The 6,358-nt window shown below is 38.9% G+C and overlaps 1 long non-coding RNA gene across 1 annotated transcript in view; it reads right to left on the reverse strand.

Annotated features, from left to right (window-relative positions):
* Positions 1–1,368: 1,368 nt before the first annotated feature.
* LOC135098323 (uncharacterized) overlaps positions 1,369–6,358 on the reverse strand; it is a 12,192-nt gene continuing 7,202 nt past the window's right edge. The window contains exons 2-3 of the long non-coding RNA XR_010266817.1: positions 4,915–5,046; positions 1,369–2,765 (exon numbers count right to left, since the gene is read on the reverse strand). This is a non-coding gene — a long non-coding RNA (uncharacterized LOC135098323). The remainder of the gene's footprint in view (positions 2,766–4,914; positions 5,047–6,358) is intronic.

Raw genomic sequence — 6,358 nt, forward strand, 5'->3', positions numbered from 1 at the left:
GGTAAATGATTAACTCAGATCAAAATGACGTGTAGTAAAGGAGAAATACCAGGCCAGGTCCTCTACCCCAAGAACTTCACGTTGTCAGCGGTAATGTAGGCGAGATGAAACTTATACGTGCAGAGGACACGATTCCCTTCAAGGAAGACAAGTAGTCCTGTTAATTAGATATGTCCTTGTATGAGACAGACATTTGTGACGTCTCTGGCACGTTTGTAATACAGAGGAAAGTATGTAAGAGGCAATACATTCAGCAGTTTTCCTCAATCGTTAGTGTCCTGATCTGCTGACAGTCTTCCTACAAAACCTGACACCTGATAGGCTCTAGGCAGATTAAAACATTTAAGACTGAAGGGAAAAACGTTGAACACAATGGACGTGAATGCTGGGGCTTACTTCACTATGGACCATGACTTGACGTTTGGAAGAGAGGAAAGCTTTGAAGAGTTACAAAGGCTGAGTATGGAGTCTTGGCTGATCACAGGATTTAAGGGTGAGGGAAAAACGCTAAATACAGTGATGGGTGTTGCAGGTTACTTCATTTCTGGTGTTTTTTTTTCCACTGCTTTGCCGCCATGATTCGCGCCAAAAAACATTCACGCTTCAAGTTTTCTGCATCGTGTTGGAAGAGGGCGAAGTGCGGCCTGTGCTGGTTTTTGTTATGCTTGGGTGTCTGTTGGATGGCGGTGCTCTTCATGTTACTACTTCATTTCTTTCACTGCAAGAATTTTTTTTTTTCTTTTTTGCTTCGACTCTTTTAGTGCTAAACATTTTTGTCTACTTTTAATTCCCTTCCTGCTACATTTTTTTCTCTCTACTTCAACCCCTTCAATACAAGACATTTTTTTTATCTCTCTCTGTTGCAACTCTTTCACTGCTGGATGATTTTTTTTTCCTTTATCCCTTTCAGTGCCAGACAATTTCCTTCTCTGTTTTAAATCTTTCAGCTGCTAGACATGTTTTTACTGCTTCAACTCTTTCACTGACAGACTATTATTTCTTCATCACCTACATTTTTATAACAATTACTTAGGACATAAGAACACAATGGAAGCAGCAGGGAGCCAGTAGGCCTACACGTTGCAGTCCCGTAAGTACACCTGCCTATCATTCTTATTCACAATTTAATCATATCTTCTTTAAAGCTCCCTATTGACTATTTTGCACTGCACTCGCTTAAATAATTCGGCATGCTAGAAAAGATAATATCAACTTTCTATTCTCGTTTTTTTTTTTTTTGCTTGAATGTTAACAAAGGAGGGCTGTAGCAACAAAAGGGTTATTTTTTAAGAGTAGATAACTTTATTTTACGTGGAGAGAGAGAGAGAGAGAGAGAGAGAGAGAGAGAGAGAGAGAGAGAGAGAGAGAGAGAGAGAGAGAGAGAGAGAGAGAGAGAGTAACGGAGATGGCGGAAATGCGATTAGGAAGAGAAGAAAGGATAGGACTGACTGATTGAAAAGACAGAAAAAAAAGAGGAAACGAGAACAAAGGAGAGGAAAGGAGAGAACAGAGCAGATCAGAAAACAGAAAAGCCGAAGTAAGGCGAGGCAAGACGAGGCGAGGCAAGGAGAGGAAGGGAGAGAAAGGGAGAGGAGATTATAGGGTGGGCGAAGATAAAGGAGAGTAAGGGAGAGGGAGGAGGAGAAGGAGAAGGGAGGGAGGGTGATATATGAAAATTTCATTGAAATATATTATAATAACAGAAAAAAAAAATGGCCAGGAAAGGAAAACTGAAAAATATAATCATGGTAGAATCAATTTAGAAATATAGAACAAAATTACGAAAGGAGGAAAAGTGTCTGCGACCAGTAATAAAATAAAAGCAACGAAATTGATAAAGCGAAAGAGAAAAAAAAAAAAGTTGAAAAAAAAGATAAGAAATAAGTCAGTTAAGATCGAGAATGTTACAAATGGGAGGCGTAAGAAAGGACGAGAAACGACAAATGACAGATGAGAAAGAAGGATAAAATGATTAACTGAATGGAAAAAGAAAATACTGGACGTCAGAGAAGAGAACACTAAATAAATGAGGTACGAGAAAAAAAATCCTGGAGGAGGAGGAGAAGGAGGAGGAGGAGGAGGAGGAGGAGGAGGAGGAGGAGGAGGAGGAGGAGGAGGAGGAGTAGGAGGAGGAGGAGGAGGAATGGCGGAAAGTGGAGGAGGAAGAGGGAGAAGAACGAGGAGGAGAGAGAAGATATAAGAGAAGGAGGACGGCAAGGAGGAGAAAGAGAAGGAAACGAGAGACGGCAAGAGAAAGGAGAGAAAAAAAAAAGAGCATGAGAAGCAAGCGTGGAAGGAAGGAGTAAAAAAAAAAAATAAAGATGGAGGAGGGGAAGGAAGAACACCACGAGTAAGGAAGGGAAAGAAGGGAGAATTGAGGGATTCTCGACTCTTGTCAGGAGTGTCTCGTGTATCACTGCCTCTTTTAATCGAATGAGGACGAGGACGAGGCGACGCGGCACAGGAGAGATGGTAGTAGCGGTGCCCCTCATCCCCTGAACCCATCCATTTCCAACTCAAGATACAGAAACAGTAATCAAAATAGTGCCTTTTCCAGGGTGAGGAGAAATAGTGAAGTTCTCTTTTTACTTCCGAGCCAACCCTGATCCGTCCCCTCTCTTCTTACAGCCATTTGAGTCCAACTTAGCGCCGCTGGAATCATTGCCTAGTGAGTATTAGGCGAGCCCCCGCATGCATGTTATTCTTGCAAGGAAATGCCCGTGTGCGCCCTCACAGGCAGGAGACGTGTGCGATGAACCCCTGGGCTGAGAGAGAGAGAGAGAGAGAGAGAGAGAGAGAGAGTTAAAGACAGACATAGATAAACATACATCAAATGTTCAAGCACAGAAGACCTAAAGTTTAGGCTGGCAAGATTTAAAAACTTGATCCATTGTTTCTGAAAATAAATATTCCTTGATCGACGGGCATCTGTTATTCTGCACCAGAGTGTTGTCCCTTGAGCAATTCACCTGTCACTGGCTTCCCGAGGCAATGCATTATTACAAGGCATCTTCTCTTTGCGTCACTTTAGAGTTTCTCTTACTTTTGTTTGACTCAGATCCAATTACTTCAAGGTTTCTTCAGACAAAGAGCCTGTATGCGTAAGAAATATTGAACGCTGTTTTCGCAGTTTCACAATGGAGGTTTCAGATTGATAACAAATAGTAATTGTGAAAAGTGTGGAAACTTTTCTTTCAGTACAGAGTATCAAGGAAGCTTTCTATAATCTCGTTATGCCTTACTAGTAATTCATTTCTCAGTCCATCTGAAAAATGAATTTACGTCCCCTGCTAGCACGAGCACGAGTCATGAATAACTTTGTAAGTAATGATTGGCTGTTTAGTGCTCCACCAAAACTAAATAAAATGTTGTGCTGGAATTCAGAGAATGGCATTAAAGGAAATGAGGTGTACAAAGAAGATGGTTTCATGTTACCCTCAAGCTGTTTTTGTTATATATTTTTGTTCATTAGAATCGTGTACCTTTACTTCAGTAAGAAGTGGATTGATCGTCAAAACGTATTGAAATAAGAATAATACGAGTAAGTTCACAATCGACGATCCTTCAAATAACAACAGTTTACAAAATTATATCTAGTAAGTTAACTATAGATTTGGTTCGGCGAGTAACATAACGAGCTGTCCATTCTGGTCTTAGCCGAGTAACAGATGCATCGATAATCCTTAGGAATATCAAGTACCTTAACTCATAAACCACTGTAGCAACCAGTGTCTGCCAATGTGTTGCGTTATTAAGAATATCTGCAGGACAGGAAAGCTTATGAATGACTGCATTACTGCGGGACGGAGAGACAAACGATGCGAGTGGAAGCAAGAGTAGAAAATCGTACTAAGCATTTTTTGCAAGAATAATGAATGACTGGCGTTATGGGATGATCTTTACTTAATATTCTGAAGCAAATAGTCAGTTGTAGTGAAGAACACGAGCGAGTTATGCATGACATTCATAGATTATCGTTTGTTTAGGATCTCATTAAGTATTTTGCTAACAAGTTAACTTACATACGTATATATGTAGGTACTGTACAGAGACAGGGCTTAAATATACCGGTCACAAATCAGTGAAGCTTCACGGCATGGAGACACCGAGGTTTTGAGGCAGTGAGATGGCATAAGAACCTATCATAGGGCCGAGTACCTTGTCCCGAGCAAACACGCCGCAATCACGTTCTTTGTGATTAGTCTTCTCTCTTAAAGTCCATGGTCTGCTAAAAAATATGATTGATCATATTTGGAAACAGATTACCAACACATCAGAGGCCTTTTGATCGAGGGAAAACACTACTCACAGTTCAGTCAAGTTCTGAGCAGGACTGTACGAAAAATAGGGGTCCATATATATAACTATTCTGTCTTGTACTAAATCATCACCATTGTTACATTAAACAAATAATTATATATTTATTCACTTTTTTCATCATTCAGATATACCAACAAAATTCACTGACTCAAAAACTTCCAACAAAAGACTGATGAACCAAACACTAAAACGTCAGCTGTTATTATTATAAACAAAAACATTCTATTATATCGCTTACGCTTCAAACAGAGCTGCCCTTGCATCACAATATTAATTACAATGTGCCGTGTAATTTGACTGGTTAATATATTGTACATACAAGAGCCGTTAGACATGAAAAAGAGGCGTTTTATAAGTATGAGCTCATAGTAAGCCGTGATGAGGAAGCCATACTCTTCCATACTCCTCCTGTTATACAAAAATAATAAATTAAACAAGAGTGGCAGAACAATCACAGCATTCCTATACAACTTGTCTTTTCCTGCATATTCTAGAGGGAAAGAGACAAGTAATATAAAAAAAAAATAGTAAAAATGAATGAATGAATATATAACATAATCCAAGGAGAAGCAGTCCCCTCTGTTCCGGCCCTACCTTGCAGGAATGACATGCCTCGCGGGAAGGGTACAAAGGCCTGCACTCTAGTCCCTCTCAGTCGTCATGAGGGACCCACCAGCCTAACCAGGACCCAGTCTGCTAAATCCCCGCGTCTCAGGATGGACAGCACTACAGAGAACAACAATGACAATGAAAGTGATATGAAGTAATAAATTATTGGTATTGTTATTATTATTATTATTATTATTTGATATGAAGTAATAAATTATTGGTATTATTATTATTATTATTATTATTATTATTATTATTATTATTATTATTATTATTATTAATATTATTATTATTATTATCATTACTATCATTATCAATCTCATTATTATTGCTAATGAATTAATACTATTCTTATTACTTTCACAGTTATGCTAATGATATTAAGGTAATTATTACTGTGAAAATTACCATTTCTGTTTCTGCTGTACTACAAGAGTACATCATCACAAACCACAGATGAACAAAGTGTTATTGCAGAGGAATAGTGGAGGCCTTGTACAAAATTAACTCCTCAGAATGGCTTGCTTTCCAACACGCTAAACAATACTGTAAAGTCATTTTATACTTTTCGGGGAAACAAGACGAAATGGATTTAATTTCTTTAATTTTTATACTAAACGCAGAAAACCTGATTCTTAAACGTGGTCAGCTCCCAAGACTATTTCAGATCGGGTTCTCATGGATGTTTTCCTACTGATAGTGTAGTAGAATTCTCGCTAACCTACTAATTAATAATGAAACAACCTTGAAAATCATCATAACTCTCACTGAAGCCAGTAAAAAAAAAAAAAAAAACCGAGATTAGAGCCCGAAAAGTTTATGAGCACCAAGAATAAACCAGTCACACCTTGGACATGACAAATGCAAACAGACAAATGCCTGCAACAGAGTTAAATCTATTCACCCAAAAATCAGAGAACAAACGAAGAATTACTTGTAGTTTGTTTACAAGAGTGATTAAGCGTTGCGGCAGAGTAATGAAGCACTCATGGCGGAATAACCCCTCACAACATATAATGTAATGCCTTGCTTTCGGTCCTCTAATGGAGATTCCTTCGTCAGTGCCGGCAGGAAGGGGAGGCGGCCTTCCCTGACCCAAACTCCTGCTAGAACACGTTGTTGGATGTAATATACCTAACTACCCGCCTGGTGCGCCTTCCTACACATGCCTCTTGACTACGCGAGTTTAAAACGAAAGCTTACGTATTTGATAATCAGTAGATGTTATCATGCAGTACAAGAAGCGGAGAAGAGAATAAGGCATTGAAACTCCAGCAGTATAGTCTTCTCTTGTTAATATTCAGAACACTGGAAAATTTATTAGCATGAAATCTCCTCCGCTCCCCAAAAAAAAGAGAGGGGAAAGTAAGTTTATTTTTTTTTTTTTATCCTAGGCAACATTACTATTTTCAAAGAAAGTGTAATGCAA

The sequence above is a fragment of the Scylla paramamosain genome, unplaced genomic scaffold (assembly GCF_035594125.1).
Source record: "Scylla paramamosain isolate STU-SP2022 unplaced genomic scaffold, ASM3559412v1 Contig55, whole genome shotgun sequence".
Classification (NCBI taxonomy): Eukaryota; Metazoa; Arthropoda; class Malacostraca; order Decapoda; family Portunidae; genus Scylla; species Scylla paramamosain.